Source organism: Mastigoproctus giganteus, chromosome 1 (assembly GCF_048544385.1).
Source record: "Mastigoproctus giganteus isolate SK-2022 chromosome 1, ASM4854438v1, whole genome shotgun sequence".
NCBI classification, from domain to species: Eukaryota; Metazoa; Arthropoda; class Arachnida; order Uropygi; family Thelyphonidae; genus Mastigoproctus; species Mastigoproctus giganteus.
The window spans coordinates 21,095,750-21,112,803 of record NC_143575.1 but is presented as its reverse complement, the minus strand read 5'-3'; the positions used below and the strand labels follow the sequence as shown (position 1 = coordinate 21,112,803).

The 17,054-nt window shown below is 34.9% G+C and overlaps 1 protein-coding gene across 3 annotated transcripts in view; it reads left to right on the top strand.

Annotated features, from left to right (window-relative positions):
- The window catches only part of Naa15-16 (N-alpha-acetyltransferase 15/16), a 386,157-nt gene that overhangs the window by 156,320 nt on the left and 212,783 nt on the right, over window positions 1-17,054 (top strand). The gene's annotated exons all lie outside the window — the stretch shown is intronic.

Genomic DNA, 17,054 nt, shown 5'->3' with positions numbered 1-17,054 from the left:
AAAATCTTTGAACAGCTAACATGGAATGCACAAGTGGATCGTTTTGCAACAAAAACCAATTCTTGCTTTTATGAAAATCTGGTCTAATTCATCATTCTTTGCAGAAACTGTAAACGAAATTATGGAATAATTGCTGCAAAGAATTTGAGAGGTCAGATCAATCTTTGATGAAAATAATTTGTTTTGTTGCACAACTGTTCACCTGTCCATTCTGTATTTAATTGTCAAAGATTTCTTTCATGAAAAGGGATTACTGAGATCGCCTACACTGCTCCCCTTCCCCCACTTGATTTGGCTCTGGCTGACTTCTTTCTCTTTCTGAAGTTAAAAAATGAAGATTAAAGGGAAACAATTTAGTACTGTCCAAAAAGAATTTAATCAACCATCTCAAGGAGATAATTTGTAAGAATTTCAAGATAGTTTCAACAATTAGAAGAAATGTGTAACAAGCGTTTAGAGTCCAATGAGGACATTTTGAATGCTTTTCATAATATATTCTCTTTTCTGAATATTGCTTTTTTTAAGAATTTTTGTCTCATTACTTTTCAGGCGCACTCTATGTATGTACAGGCCCAAGTTAGTGAATCCCTAAATGCACCAGTATACCAAAAATATAAGAAACATTAACATTAGTGTAAAATTAAAAGTAATCAAACATGTCTGAAACCAAGAAATTATACAAGCAGTTATGTACTAAAGCAGGCCAAATATATTACAGTATATGACTCGAATACATATTAAATTACCTGTGATACATTCTAAGGTAACACATAATTCAAACCCAGGAGGTCATATCACTAGGTTAATTGTACCTAATACTGCATTACAGCCACTAAACACAGTCCTTTGCTGACATGGGCATGAACTAAACTTGGCAAAAAGTCAGTATCAAGTTACTATCATTATAATGCACATCATTTCTCAAGAATTGTAACATAGTAACCGACATAACAAAAGTTATGCTCCAGAAGTTATATCATTACAAGTTTCACAGTTGCAGTGCTACTTCTGTTAAAAGGGTTTGGTACCTAAAATATAAGCATGCTCTTTCTAATTCTGGAAACAAGCTTTTCAACCTTTTTTATCAAGGAAAGGCATGTAAAAAAAAAAAAAAAACATGAATGGGAAGGTACTGGTATTTCTACTGTTTAATGATTAGGACAATACAAATAATACAGATTCTTCAACCCTGAGTCCATTCCATTTATATAGCTGTGGACATCTCCATTTCAAATTGGGTATTAAACATACAGAAGTCTGTTGCTTGCCAACAAGACTGTGTCTGATATAATGAAAAGACAACCTATATTAATGGAGTTTTGATGATTCTCGTGTGTAGAGTTTTGGAGATTAATAATTTGCAGTAAGTTGATTGATAGTAAAGATTTTAATCCCATCAAAACAAAACAGATGATTACGTGTTCCAGGATAGTGGGTCTGCACTTGCATGTTTTGCTTTATGGAGTTTTTGTGATATTTCAACCTACTGAGTAATGTGAACTTTGATGTGATGAATGACATCCCATACATGTAATGCTATAGGCATTGCTGTGTCTATTTAACAATGGAGTTTGTATAGATAAATCAACCAGTTGAAAAGTAAACTACCAGTTTAGATATGGTTTAAAAACCAGAAAAATGTCAGTATTGAATAAAAAAATTGAGACTATCAGTCAAACTTTGTTAACATACATTGTCCATTCATTATATTGAGAAAGAAAGTTCAAAACATTGCCTCCAGCTTTTGAAAGAACTTGCTCATATGTCGGGTTTTAAATAATTTTAAAAGAAGTATCATTGCAACTATGAGGCTTGTACTGATATTGCTTCTGATATGTTTTTCATGTTGGATAATCTGTTTCATTTTTTGAAAGAATGTAAATTTACAGTGGCTTTACTGGTAAGCTTAGCATGTGCCCATTAGTGTGAAAGGCTATCTTTCATAGGGGATCCCCAGTATCCAAGTATCCATTTTCCGAGTCCCCGCAGTTACAAGGATTTGAAAATTGAAGAATTAAAGCTTTTTCCCTTGAGAAAATTGACCAAGCACTTGAATATTTTTTGTGAGAACGATCTTCTTCACAATCATGCAACAAATGTTAAGTGCAAAGTTAAAGACATAACTAAATGCTATGACACAATTTTATCTGAAAAAATACAACAAAAAAAAAAAAAAAAAAAAAATACACAAACATCTCTGGATTCATTCTTTATTCATACAACTGAAAAATAGGGTAACTTCAATAAACTTTGTATTATAATAAAAAAAATGTCTAATAAAATAATTTTCTCATTTTTCAGTTCCTTGATCCATTTTTTACTATGTACAAGTATATAATAAACATTACTATATAATATCAGTGTAGATACACCATATCTACTCATCCTTCACAAGTTGCCCGTGTATTGCACTACCTCAAATAAGTAACGCTTCACTTGCAATACCAGGGTACCTGCCCACCCATCGATGAAAAGCCAACTAGCTTTGAAACGGTGCCGTCTGGGTGGTGCCACCCACTGAGAATAAATAACAATAGTCTTCTCTATTAGTGACGTGTAACTTATTCAAGGTAGTGCAATACGTGGGCAACTCGTTGTGAAGGATAAGCACAATATGAAATATGAAATACAGATGAAATGATGCTTTTCACACTACTATCATAGTTTTTCTTTAAGAAGTGTATCTTAAAGGTCTATGGTGTATCTACACTGATATTATATACATATAGAATCTTAAAATATTATGCCTAATTGCATTTAGTTTTATTTAAATAATAAACATTACAAAAATTGGTCCCCATTTTAAGTGGAATTTTCTAGAACCAATTATCCTCGGATAACGAGGATCCCCTGTATAATGCAGTATTAGTTGCAATTAACATAGTTGTGACTTTCCACTTTTGAATTACGTGGTACATTGAAATGTATCATAGGCAATTTTATAGATAATTAAATAGTCGGACCTCCCAAATGTGGCAAATCACTTGAATTTATATTAGGTCGCATTGTGTCAGTGTACTGTGCATGTGCTTGTTTCCAGGCTGATTTGCGTATTGTATACGATGAAAAGCCAATTTGCATGTTGTACAGGATAAAAGCCAAGCCAATTTGCATGTTACACAACATGCAAATTGGCTTGTGAACACACTCTTGTATAAGCATTATAGTCTATAATGCCTGCTACAATCTTTTATGGAGAGCCCTATTCTCTCTGCCTGAAAATTACTAACTACAGCTCCAGTTGAAAAAAAAAAAAAAAAAACTTTCAAAATTCCTGTAGTCTCTTTTGGGATTGAATCCAAATGACTGCTAAATGGCTACTGTACTGGAGTTCTTGTATTGGTCATTCAGCAAACAGCATGTAAGAGCTGACTGAGATTTCACCTCACAGCTGTACATGTTTTAACGCACTCCAAAAATACTGAAAAATTTGTTGTTATGGAGTTGTCTATTTGCTGTTTGTGAACAAGATTAGCAACTGATAATAAATGATAGGTTACTCTGACTTTTTGGGTTTTATGATTTTTATGTGGAGTATTAGACTGATATAATGATTCACTGAACATATTTACAGTTTAGTGAGTGTTTTTAAAACTTTTAAATTATTGTTTGTAAACAACATTAACGTAGTCACTTTTCAGAAACTTCTTTTTATTAATAAAAAGAAGAGACTTATTTCTGGAGTTTGGCCATAACTGGCAAAAATCCAGTTACATTGTCTATGAACAAGCAACAGCTATTTCCTCCTCCAAAATATGGGTATATTTTGGGAGGGGAATAATTGTTGTTGTTAATAGACAGCATTTCCCCTTCCTAATGTACATGCCATACTAGGTATACTCAGCACTGTAAAGTGTTGTTATCTGGCATTTTATAACTGAAAAGCTTTAGTTACTAGTGTTTTTATATTCTATAATAGAGAGCACCTATGCTAGTAGTGTGATCTGCATCACTTTTTGGCATAACATTAATAAAAACTCAACTAAATGTGATGATTTTTTTTTTTTTTTTTGCTGTATTATTATAAAACACTTATTACAGAATGGGAAGGAAGGTACATTCAATTTAATGTAATAGTTTTTTTAAATGTCACTTGTGAAATTATAAAACTTACAAAAATACAATACAGTAAACCCCCCGCGAATAGCGGGGGGTTACGTTCCTGAGGAATGTCGCGAATACCGAAAACGCGAATACTGAGTTATGGCTCTCATAGTAATAAAGGGGTTCCGTTCCAAAGTATGAAATATATAAGAAAAACTAGTCTAAAATTTTGTCTATGTATGTATTATATATACCTTCATAATATGACTATGTACATAGTGAAATGCAAGCATAAGGTATCGAAATGAAAATAAGGAACAATTTAATATTAAACGTAATATTTATTAGAAATTTCAAACAAATCTTTCAAACCAGCGCCTTTGCTAGCAAAAAACCTTATCCCGCCAGTGCTATCACCAGTTTTGCTAAAGTGTTGATAAAGGACTTTTGCCTTTTCACGAATGATGAGTGAACTTAACGGAATTGTATTTTGAGTTCGGTCTTCTATCCACAGATTTAAAGCCTTTTCCATTTTTTTCTAATTTAACATCACGAGTTACAGAGCAAATTTTTGAAGCAATTAGCGTGTTTTCACGGACACTACGGCGGATTTTTTCTTCCGATTTTTTGATTGATCGTACCGTTGACTCATTGATTTTATAATGTTTTGCCACTGAAGAGACACTTTCACCATTAGAAATTTTGTCTAATAACTCAATTTTATTCGCTAATGTGATCACCTTCTTTGATATTTTCACATTTCCCTTGTTATTTGTAGCCATATTTTTGTACAGGTAAAAAGAAATTGTCCACAATAAAGGCACTTTCTTCCGTTAACACACTCGAAAAAGTCTGTTTTACACTGCAAAACAGTAGATTTATAACTTTTGTAAGCATATCAATTTATAAATTGATAAATTTATTCAATTTATAATTGATAAATTTATTCAATTTATAAGCATATAAATTAAAAGCAAACAACCAAACCTTCCATGACAAGTGCATAACACAAGTTTCATTTTATATTAAATCAGCGATCGCGAAACCGCGAATAGCGGGGGTTTACTGTACTATAATAATTACTGTTTGCTAGTACCTAGGGCATACAATACCGGGATCTCGAATACTGGGATCCTGGTCATTTTTTCCCGGTATTGAAATACCGGTATATATACAAAATATACCAGTTTTTCGGTAATAATTTAAAAAAAAAAAAAAAATTGTTTATAATTTAATCACATAAAGGTTATAAAATGACCTTTAACGTGATTATGATGTCATTATCTATACTAGCAAATGTTCGATAAATCATCGATAGGACACCATGCAACAACATTGCAACCTGTCCATAATTTTCGGACAACTTCATGTCTCACCGTAATGTAACTCCCAAGTCCTGTTCCTCCACTACTGACTTTAGTTCAACACCACCAAGTGTATAAGTTATTTTGGAGTTGCTGTTCCCCAGGTGTAAGACCTTGCATTTTGCTGAATTAAAGCATAGCTGCCATTTTTCTGACCATCCCAGAAGCCTATCTAGGTCACTCTGAAGAAGCTCTGCTTGGCGGCGATCATTAACTACTCTACTGGTCTTTACATCATCTGCAAATTTAGACCTCACGCCCTCCATCCCTTCATAGATGTCATTTAAGATAATCAAAAACAACAGTGGTCCCAATACTGATCCTTGGGGAACCTCACTTCTTACATTAACCCAATCTGAGGAATAACCATTTATCACAGCCCTCTGCCTTGTGCCCTCAAGCCATTGTGCTATCCATCTAAGGATTTTCCGTATGATTCCAGCCTGCTCTAACTTATAAAGTAACCACTCATGTGGGACTGAGTCAAATGCTTTGCTGAAATCCAAATAAACAGTGCCGAAATTATTCCCTAAATCCAGCTCACGAGTGACCTGTCAAAATGGCTAACCATATTTGTTAAACATGATTTTCCCTTTACAAAACCATGCTGTGTATCCTACAGAATTCCATTTCCATCTAAATGATCCTGAAATCCGCCCTTGATCATTGCCTCCATGATTTTCCGTACTACTGAAGTTAGACTGGCTGGTCGGTAATTTCCCATTACACTCCTAGAACCGTCTTTATGTTCCAATTTACATCAATCCAATGGAATCTCTCCTGAGTCCAGTGATGCTCTCATAACTAGCTTTAATGGTTCAGTGCACTCACTTGCCGCCTCCTTTAAGATTATAGGGTATATGCCATCAACCACAGGAGCCTTACTCGCCCGTAGGCGCGAAAGTTCTCATTAAATAATCATTTGAAATTTCAACATCATTAATTACATTTTTTTCAACTTCACTTCCATAACATCTCATTGACACAAAGGGTTTTTTTAATGTAAATATCAATGCAAAGTAACTGTTGAGTTTGTCTGCAACTTCAGCTGTGTTATCTAATACTATCCCATGTCCATTACATAAGGGTCCAATTTGATTTGTCCTTCTGTTCTTTGCATTTATATATGTGAAGAATTCCTTAACTGCACTCTTTGCTCTCTTCTTTATTCCTTATCCCCACTCTTTGATCTCTGCTTTATTCTTTATCCCCACTCTTTGGTCTCTCCGAGACTCAGTAAAGATACTATTGTGAAAATTATATACTTCTCTGAATAAAACGTCTTTCTCCTTCAAAAAATGATGAACATAATTCAACCATGGAAGACCAACATGGAACAGAATATCAGTGTTCTGCAAATTCTTTCCAAAATAAGAAATTGCCTGACTCCAATGAGATTTTAAAAGATGAACTTGAGTTGGAAATTAATGAAATACTTTAAACTATTTTTGCTAAAAAAAGTTCAAAGCCTTGAAAATATGGACTGAAATCGTCTATGTTGTTTCAGTAACAGAACAGAATCCGAAAGGGCGTTTTCTGCCCTTTCAGATTCTATTCTGTACCAAATATGTACCAAAATTAGATCCATTTTAAACGATCATACTATTGATTTCTTATGTTTCTTAAGAGCTCACTTTATTCGGACAGGTAGTGTAGTATGGATGCTTAAACATAACTAAACTTTGCAGTAACAATATGTATTTTTTTTTTTTGTTTTTTTTGTTTTTAGAAAGTATTTTAATGATTTTTTTCCGAATATTTGTTATTGCAATAAAAATTTATTTAAAACATGAATTCAAGTAATTACAGTACTTGTTTTTTCCTTACTTTATTGCACCTAATTGTCATAAAATTTATTGAGAAAAACGTTTGTTTTTGGAATACCGGTAACCCGGTTTCATAAATTAAAAATACCGAATTACCGGTATTAAGATTTTGACCAGTAGTGTGGCGCAATATGGCCAAAGTAGCTCTTGCGCCAAAAAAAAAAAAAAAAACCCAACCGGTATGTATTGTAAGTATTTTATTTTTAGTAACATAATAAATCTTGCTTGTTGTGGATGTCCTCTGCATACTTTTTATTAGTTACAATAAGAGTTAAATTGGTATATATCCAAAATTTTAGCTTTAATGTATTGTTATCCATTAATTTTCTCCTGGGTTGATGGGACACCCAAATAAAAGCTTTTTCTTTATATTTTGGAGAAATAAATAAATAATTTTATTTTTAATTATTGTATATTTATGCAATATTTTTTAATATACTATATATACATTTTTTTTTCTGGAGGAAAAAAAAAAATTATGTACCACAAGTTGCACTATTGAAATACAGTATTTTTTTTTTTTTTTTGTTTTTATGACTATAATGTCACCACCCGAAATCTAAAAAATTCCGAAACCAGTCAAGCTTGTTGGGAGGCATCTGGCAGAGAAACATAAATTATACAAGATTGAATAGTTGTGTATAGGTTTCACTACTTTTTCCTCTGGCACTAATATGCTATCTAATTCTAATAGACGTAAATGTTAAAAATCAGATCATTTTACAGTTGGTTGTAAATATATAGTGGCTGCTTATTCACAAAATTCGTTATTCATACCTTACTTACACAAGCGTTGCAACATTAAAAATGGATTAGCTCATCAGGTGTGTGTGTGTGTGTGTGTGTGTGTGTGTGTGTGTGTGTGTGTGTGTGTGTGTGTGTGTGTGTGTGTTTACAAAAACCAAGATAATCCTGCTGTTGATAATTGTACTAAGAATTTTATAAAATTTAGTAATATATAGCATTAATACTACTGCAGTCCAGTTAGCCATTATATGAGGCATGGCTGTTAAATAATGAGACTGCACATGCAGCCACTGCTCACCAAGTGCAACCTTTGAAACAAAAGCATAACAGCTGACCTTGAACCCCTTCCCTAATTATCTGCCAAGTCACCTTCCAACATGCTCGTTCACTTTGTAGTGAGTCGGGTTTGCATTGTCTTATGTTTGTCAGAAAAATGACAGACAAAATAATCAAACAACATAACAACCTCAAATTTTTAACAAAATTAAAAGCGCCAACTGAAAGTTGAGTTATTATTAAATTTATGGGGAAAGTACTATGTCAAGAGCTTGCATGTTTGAATGGCATAACATATTTTTAGAAGGAAAAGAGAATGTGGAAAATGGTGAACAATCGGGCTGTCCGGTATGCGTGAAAACTGATGAAAATGTGGGCCATAAGGACATTGATTGGAAGGAATCGTTGTTTTAGCATTAGACTAGTTGCATCAGAACTTAATATGGAAACAGAAACAGACAAATTTTAACTGAAAATTTGGGCATGAGAAAAGTGTACCAAGATGGTGCCAAAAATTTTAAATGAAGATTAAAGAATGAGAAGACTAAGTTTGTAAAAGAATGTTTTGAAAAAAATTGAAGATCCAGACTGTAATTATTTGCATTGAAAATTGGCTGTTCCGGTACGACCCGGAAACTAAAAGGCAGTAAATGCAAGGGAAGACAAAACAATCTCCCAGACAAAAAAAAAAAAAAAGCAAGAATGTCAAAGTCAAAAATGAAAACCACGCTCCTTGTTTTCTTTGATATTAAAGGAATTATTATGGCTGAATACGTCCCATCAAATTAGTCTCTCAATCAAACATACTACATTGAAGTTCTGACAAGTCTGTGGGAAAAATTTGAAGGAAGAGATCTTAATTGTAGAAGGATGGTTGGATGCTTCATCAAGACAGTGCTCCAGTGCACAACATACTCTCCTCTCTGCTCACCAGTTTCTGGTCAAAAAAACGAATCCCTGTGTGTATTATTGTTGTAGTGTTTGTTGCAGCAACTTAGGCCATATTGTACCTTATATAATGTCTGTAAATGGCATGTGTTATGTGGTCGATTTGCTGTTTGCTGGACAAAAAAAAACCATGCTGTCCTTGCCTGAGACTGACTTACTCAGCCAATATTGTGAAAAAGACCCATAAAAATTCCTCACATCATTGACAGGATTCAAAGTCAGTTCCTTTCCACCTGGTGTGGGGAGGATAGTGATCATATCACCTGCACTACCCATGAGGGCTCCTGTGTGTGAACATGCATCCTACTTGCCAGAATTAGTCCCTTGTGGCTGTTTTTTATTTTCTCTATGATAGGTTAAACTGAAATGTGTACTTAAGGGAACCCATTTTCTGTCCATTGAAGATATGCAGAAAAAAACGACCAGAGTGTTAAAAGGGCTTACAGAAAATGACTTGAAGAAATTTTCTGTGCTTGGAAGAAACATATACAATGGTGTGTATAAGCCCAAAGCAATTATTTTATAGGGAATAACTTGTAAGGTATAAAAATTTTTCATTATATTTATTTTAATGCAACAGGCTCGTTATTTAATAGCCACACACCTTGTATGCACATGTAATATACTGTAATAATTTTGATGGATGCTTATTTTAGTTATGTCTGATCAGTGTGAGATCAAATGGATTGTGCAGTTGCATTCTCGGTAGCGTTATGCCAGTTTGTGATAAATAATGATGCCTGTGCCATTAAGCATGCTAGTAGTTATGCATATATTAATCTAATAACTAATTTAATAAACACATTCATTTTATATGGAGATTCCTCTGCTATTTGTGGGCTTTGAGTGCATAAATCTCTGGTTTGAAATGAATAGCTGATGTGGGCTCATTCCTATTATTTCAATATCAGTTTAAATTCTTATAAATTTTGTGTGGTGGTTAATAGGGCCAAATATTATTATCTCTCTATACATTAAAAAGTTTTCCTTCTAGTGATATTTATTTGAGCCAACGAGAGAAGAGGGCAGGGCAGTTACGTCACTTATTCAAGCCATAATTGCCTGCATAACATTCACCAATCTCGTGCATGTGGTTCACTGTGTTATACATGACCATGCCTGTCATCATTTGATGTTCCATTGTAATGTTAGCTAATGAAGGGACCCAATATGGTTTGTATATTTGCATAAATATTTTAGTCCTGCTCTTTCAGATGTAACAATGGCATACCTGCATTATACGGGATATATCAATGTGCCTGACATCATTCTTGCAAATCTAGATTTAATATATTGTGTCACTTATACATAGATTGAGAAAACACTTTTCTCTCTCTTGGCACTTGATTATTCAAGCAAAAGAAATATAGTTTTTTTTAAATAGATTTTCATTTTGAACTACTTAAAGAACGTTACGTTAGTTTACACCACGAATTCAGAACAGATTCAAGTGAAAAACGGTGTGTCCATAATCTTGTATACAATAGATTACCAAAACTGTTTTACACACAAATCCGTTAGTCTTTGGTGTTTATCCCCCACTTGCCACTGTTTAAAACAGCGGCAGGTGAGGGATAAACACCCTAACTAAGACTAACGATAGCGGGCTAGGTGTGTAAATCACTACTACTTGCAACGATCAGTCGGAAGGGGTATCAGATTGTAATGACTTACCTCTTTTTTTAATTTTCATAATTTTATATTTGCTAGCATAATGCATTGATTTTTTTAAATTTGATAATTTTGTTTTACCAAGCATAATACAATGATTTTCCTTCATATGCCATTATATTAAATCCAGACTGTGATTCAATGCAGAAGGGTTTTCTCAATTTATGTATAAGTGACATGATACACTAAATCTAGATTTGCAGGAATGACACCAGGCTCATTGATATACCCCGCATAATAATGCAAGTATGCAGCAACAGCATTGCTCATGCAATACATAGGTCATTTCCTGATTAGATATTGATCAGTGCGTTTCGACAAGTGTGCCTGGAATCCGTGATGTTTGATTTGATAATTATATGTACTAATGTAGTAATTAACACAATGCCCCGATTAGAATGGCAATCACCAAACCCAAGAGAAAAAGATGCCATCATAAGTCTTCACGGAAATATAGAAAGAAACATGCCGAAAGGCTATGAAATAATCATAGAATAAGTTCAATGACAATGGAACAAGTGGAAAATCAGTGCTACAGGAAGCGGATAGCTAACATGGACAAAAAATAGGCCGAAACTCAGCGAACTATTAAATGGCTCAGACTTAACGTAAGATCCTGATAACGAAGAAACTGCTGAAGTATCATATTGTGATTTAGGTGATATGGTAGATGAATGTCAACATAGCGGTGAATTATCTTTTTACGGTGAACTTGGAAGAGTCGCACATTCGTGTTGTCATAGAGGGATGGTATGTTTGCCAACGGTAGATAGCTATCCAGATGCTTTAAAGACTGTTGTTATTTGACAACACAGAAAAAGGGAGATACTTCCGAGAAAACGTTTGAGTCTACAACAATCTTTACGCCTTCACGTCTTTTAATGCTGAAAACACAGACTTTCAAGGTGGTGTGGCCCTTATATGATGCAAATACGAGGAGGTGCCATGGTGAAAGGAACAACAAGTTTAATGTCCATTAGAGACATTCCACAATTCGGCCAAATCTACATTTATGACGATGGAGAAGCCTTGATGGAATGAGCTGAAAGAGTGAAAAGGAACTGATGTAGACTCGAACATTTTCTTGTTTGAGTCTACATCAGTGGAGGTTGGTGAGCAGGGCGTGGAGCTCCCTAGTTATTATTATTATTTTTTAGAGCTTAATTAGCAGTGACCAAATACAAACTTTATAGTACTATCATTAAGATAAACCATAACATAAAGACTTACCAAGCTAGACTTTCTCACAGGATATCCTCACTCATTCAGCAACCAGAAAAAAAAATGAACAGATTTCTTAATAACTGCTTAATAAGTTGCTTTTTAGCTGCCATCTCACACTCAAAGGTTAGCTTTTGAACTGAAAATAATAAAAATAAAAATATAATAATGCAAGAGGCTAATACTAAATGTTATCAACTGGACAAGGACTAGCATGGCCTTTCTACAGTATAACAGGCAACAACAGCTTAGAAAGATAACCTATTTTTACATATTTACATCCTCCCAGCTAAATGTATGCCAACTCATGACATACAGCAGAAACCTCTTCAATTTTTATTAATCTATAATTTTAATTTTATGTTACTGTTTGGATAATCTTAATTTTTGGTGGGGGTTATTATTGGTTTTTTTTTTTTTAGGAGCATTAGCAACTAAGGCCATATTACTCCGGGGATATGCGGTGGTCATTCCCTGACCTTTTCGCATCCTCCGTATTTGGTGGTGACGGGCTCGAACCCTGGTCTAATCAAGAAGCGTGTGCTATGCACTGCTGCTCCTTCCCACCTGGCTACGGAGGTGCTATTGGTGGGAGCTGAAAGACTAAGTTACAGTGAATTGGGTTGCCAGTGCTATGTTTCAAGTTTTTTGGGTTTTATTGGCACATTAGCAACTAAGGCTATAATGCGGCCTATGTTTCAGTGCAAAGAACCAAAATTTAATGTTAAATTTAGGTGTCGAAAGAGGATAAGGGATACAAAATGCTGCAATTTTATTGTAGTAATTCCAAAAGAGCAGTTGGTCACTCTTTTTGGATTATATAATTTTGCACTTTTGATAAAGTGTAAATAGTATACTTGAAGTATACCTGGTTACAATGCAATCAGACAGCAAGCCCTACCTGAGTTCAGGAAAAGGCTAGTACAAAAGTGCCCAGAAATGAGTGCATTAAAATCAAGGGAAGATTAACTTAGTGAATCTAATCCCTTAAGGGGAGTTGCCAGGTGCCATCATTGACCTTTTGGATTAATGTCTTGGTGCTGTATATTTGCTGTAGCTCTAATGGCCACATTCAAGTGGTACATATTTATAATTAACTTATATTTTAACCTACATTATGCACTGATCACACTGTAAGTTCAAGGATGCTGCTAATGTATATTGACCTCAACATAAGGCTGTAAACCTGCTGCCTATGGAATTTAGGCAGCCAATAAGTATATGGAGAATTAGTTTTTTTGTCATACTTTCGGGTTATCTTTTAATGTAATCATAATATTTTTTTTAAATGATGGTGTTAGAATTAGCATGGACTGCTTTGTAAGTTTTGCTATTATTTAGGTTCTTTGTTTACTTCTGTATAATTTTTTTTACAAATTTACCTGCAACTCTTTTAATACAGTTCATCAGAAGTTTCATGCTTTTATTTTTTCCCCTCATTTGCAATAATGCATACTTTCTCTAGAAGTTTGCATTGTGTGATCTCTAGTGGTAGTTATCCATATATGAAATGCTTCTGTGGGTGTTAAATTCATATATGCCATTTTGTAAGCACAATGTAATAGGTTCATATTAATAGATTTTGGATTGTTTTTAGATTAATTTTGGTGTTATCCTAAGTTTGAAATCTTTTGTGTCATGATCTTTCTCAATGCATTATCATCAGTGAAGTTAAGATCACCTGTGTGTGTGTGTGTGTGTGTGTGTGTGTGTGTGTGTGTGTGTGTGTGTGTGTGTGTGTGTGTGTGTGTGTGCGTGCGTGCGTGCGCGCATGCATGCATGCATTTTATAGCAATTATTGATTGATTTAGCCTGGCGGATACATTAACTTGCTAAAATATATCTGATCATTTTGTAAAAACCAAGTGTCTCGTCACATATGTAAGCAGTATGTTATTTTATTATGTTGGCTGTAAATGACATATATACTTCTCACTAGAAGCTATAAACTACCATTGACCTCAATTTGGTTTTTTTTTTTTTTTTTTTATGTAAACCCCAAACACAAGAGCTATTAGAACCTGTAGTACTTAGTACCATGCTTGGGTTGGAGGTTGAGAAGATGAAAGAAGATATTTGTTGATATTGGATTTGAACTTCTGTAGACTGTAATTTTCAGGCAATACGTACAAACGAAGGTTATTCCAGAAAATGGAAGTTCAATGAATAAACGAGGAAGATGAAAAGTTGGTTCTATGAGTTTGAAGTTGGACAGTAAATGGATGTTGGCTGGTGGCTGCACATGTTCGGACTGTTTTGAAAGAGAGAGCAGGAATTATAGAAGCCAATTCAGAAGAACAGTGCCCATGGAAATATCTGTAGAAGAGGCATGCAGCAGAAACAGTACGTCTATGAGACAGCGAGTGGAGAGACTCTGTTAGAGATGAATCATTAATTAACCTAACTGCCCTCTTCTGAATGGAATCAAGAAGCCTGAGAGAGGTTTTGGGGGCACCACCCCGGATGTGGGAACAATATTCCATGGTAGGACGGATTTGAGATTTGTACAGATTGAACAGCTGTTTGGAAGAAAAGTAACACCGAGAGCAAAAGAGAAAACCAAGTTTTTTAGATGCAGAGGAAGCAATATTTGTAATGTGCTTGTGCCAAGAGGGATTAGAAGTCAGGGTAATACCCAAAAGAGATATATCATTTTGCTTAGAAATCGGAGTGTCACTAAAGATAAGCATAGAAGCAAAGGAATTCTTTTTGCGAAATATAAGACAAGACTGAGTTTTAGAAGGGTTGAAATCAACTAAGATGTCTTTGCCCCACTGGAGAATTACTTGAAAATTGGCATTTAAGGAATTCATAGCAGATTTTCTAGAAGTTGAAGCTGATTGAGTAGGGAAAGGTTTCTCAAAATGGAAAGTGTAATGCAATGTGCTATCATCAGGATTTCCAGTCAATGGAAGAAGGTCATTAATATACAAGAAGAAAAGAGTGGGGGAAAGAACTGAACCTTGGGGGACACCGGCATTAGTGGAGAAGTTAGAAGACAGAGAGCCATCTACCATCACCCTCAATGAGCGATCAGAGAGAAAACTGGATAACCAATTACAAAAAACAGATGGCAAACGATAAGATGTTTAGAAGATGTTTATGCTAAATACGATCGAAAGCCTTTGAGATATCAAGAGCACCTACTTGTGTTTCACCAAACCTTTCCATTGAATTAGTCCATAAACGGGTAACATAAGCCAGAACATCACCAGTGGATCGACACTGACGGAACCCATACTGGCGATCGTTGATCAGACGGAAGGTTTCTAGGTAGTTTAAGAGTTGGCAGTTAATTGATTTCTCCATTACTTTAGAAAGAGTAGAAGTAATTGCAATGGGACGATAATTGGATGGGAGGGATTTGTCACCCTTTTTAGGAACTGGCTGGATATGAGCAAATTTCCAAGCAGAAGGAAAAACACCTTTGGAATAAGAAAGTGAAAAAAGGCAGCAAAGAATAGGAGTAAGTTCGGGAGCACAGATTTTGAGAACAAGTGGAGAAATACCATCGGGACCTGGAGCTTTCTTAACATCAAGATTCGTCAAAATCCTTCTGACATCCTTTTGACGGAAGACCACAGGAGGCATTTAATGGAGCATGTTGGGAATAGAGGGGGGTGTTTTACCAAGATCATTAATACATGAGTTGGAAGAAAAATGGGATGCTAGCAAGTCAGCTTTATCCTTGGCTGAAGCCACCTCTGTCCAAACCATCTGGTTTGGACAGAGGTGGGAGCAGAGATGGGCAAAGGTTGCAGCCAATAGCTTTGGCAAGAGACCAGAATGCTCAGCTACCATTAGGGCAAGAAGCAAGTTTTCTACTCTTAGCCTGCTCAAACTCTAGTTTAGACTGATTAATAACTGCTTGACAATTGTTGCAAGCTTTGGTGTAGGCAGAAAATGAAGCTGATGAATTAGAAACAAGCCAATTACGATATGCAACATTCTTCTCTTGAACAGCCTTAGCACATTTATTGGAAAACCAAGGTTTAGATAAAGGACGAGATTTTAAAGAGGAGTGTGGGATAAAGGATTCCATTCCTGCAAGAATAATTTCACTGACACAATCTGAGCAAACGTTGACATCAGAAGTTTTGAAACAGTAATCTGACCAAGGAAAAAAAGAAAAGAAATCTCGCAGGTCATCCCATTTTGCATTCTTGTAATGCCAAACAACACGAGGTTGGGAATAGCCATGAGATAAAGGCTCCATTGGAGAAGAGACAATAACCAAGTTGTGATCTGAAGTGCCTAAAGGACCTCTCACTTCAACCGTGTACTTAGAAGGGTTGTTTGTGAGAAAATGATCAAGCGTGTTGGCTGTATGATTACGATTGTCCGGTATTCTTGTAGGTAAATGAACAATCTGTGCAAGATCATTAGTAATTGCAAAAGCCTCAGCATCTCGACCAGCTGGGTCAGTGTGACTCGAAAACGGAAGCCAGCTGGAGTTGTGAACATTAAAATCATCGAGGAAAATTACCTCACTGTTAGGAAGGTTGGACTGGAGAGAGTCAAGTTGCAAAGAGAGGAAGTCAAAGAGCCCCAAGTGATTAGTGGAGTTGGGAGAATGGTAGAGACAACAGATGAATTTGACACAATGAGGTAGAGAGATTTTAAGCTAGAGAAGATCGAAAAGAGGAGATTCCAAATTACCAAGTCTCTGACAGGGATTATGAGACAGACTAAATTTTAGCAAGTATTATAGAATATCTTATATAAATTCTTTAATTAATTCTTTAATCTTTAGTTGAATGAAACCATAGATACACCCAAGCAAATTTCTCAAAGCTAAATTATATATTTATTCCCTTTTCAAGACTAAAGAAAGAAAAAAATGTAGTTTGTAGGTTAATTACTATGTGTTATTGCAAATTCATATTCAAGTGTAATTTTCAATAACAGTTAATTTCAGTCTTACAAGGCTGCCAGTGTTATACCTAGACAGTTATAT